Source organism: Priapulus caudatus, unplaced genomic scaffold (assembly GCF_000485595.1).
Source record: "Priapulus caudatus unplaced genomic scaffold, Priapulus_caudatus-5.0.1 Scaffold942, whole genome shotgun sequence".
NCBI lineage: Eukaryota > Metazoa > Priapulida > Priapulimorpha > Priapulimorphida > Priapulidae > Priapulus > Priapulus caudatus.
The window spans coordinates 1-1,320 of record NW_014578003.1 but is presented as its reverse complement, the minus strand read 5'-3'; positions in this window follow the sequence as shown (position 1 = coordinate 1,320).

The following is a 1,320-nucleotide window of genomic DNA, read 5'->3' as shown; positions in this document are numbered from 1 at the left end:
TCATTGGTTGGCCATACCCTTTCGTCATTGGTTGTTGTCCATACCCCTTCATCATTGGTTGTTGTCCATACCCCTTCATCATTGGTTGTCCATACCCCTTCATCATTGGTTGTCCATACCCCTTCGGCATTGGTTGTCCATACCCTTGTGTAGTGCTTTCTGGATATCCGTAGCCTTGTTTAGTCATTTCTGGGTAACCATAGCCTTGTGTAGTCATTTCTGGGTAACCATAGCCTTGTGTAGTCATTTCTGGGTAACCATAGCCTTNACAGTCTCGCCCTCTCCCTTTGTTTCTTTCCGCTATTATCTTAAACAAGGAAGTGTTGTGCGTAGATTCACCAGCTGGAGTTTTTGCGCTCCACGGTGAGGTGTCGGCGCGAAAACGTATATAAAGGGATCGCGGATGCGTTTCAGATTATGATCGCATTCAGCGCACTGCGCATGCGCGGCCCCGTTGTTCGTCCGCGTCGTGTGTTAGACTTCCGCGTGATGTCTGAACGTATGGAACACAAACATGGCGCCCATGTAGTGTTTATCCCGATCATACGTCAAACACGCGCGCATTGTTGCACAGAGGTATATACAGAGGTAGCGAAGCTAACAACGATGGTGTGGGCAAACGCTTATGAAGACTAAAGCAGCATTCACACACACGCGCTCGAGCACGCACACACACGCACACGCGCACACACACGCGCACACAGACACGCACACGCGCACACACACACAAGCACACGCGCACACACAAGCACACACACACACGCACACGCGCACACACACACGCACGCACACACGCGCACACGCGCACACACACACACGCACACACACGCGCGCACGCACACACACACACACGCCACCCCGCACACACACACACACACACACACACACACGACGNGGTGTGTGTGTGTGTGTGTTTGTGTGTGTTTGTATGTGTGTGTGTGTGTGTGTGCGCGCGCGCGCGTGCGCGTGTGTGTGTATGTTCAACTACATGAATCATAATACAGACATACACAGTGTACTATCTATCGTTCATGGCTTGGTAGCATCTTACATCTTATCAGGAGCGTATATTGACAAATATAGGAGGAGCGTATAATCAGGAGCGTATAATGACAGCGTAATGACAGTATAATGAAGCGTATAATCAGGAGCGTATCAGGAGCGTATAATGACAAATATATGTCATTTTATGACAATGACAAATATTTGTCATTATACGCTCCTGATCTTATCAGTAACAACATGACAGTCTTGTCTATATACGCTCGCTTCCCGACACGCGTTCTGTCGCTCAAGTAACAGCATTGCTTCATAGATTTT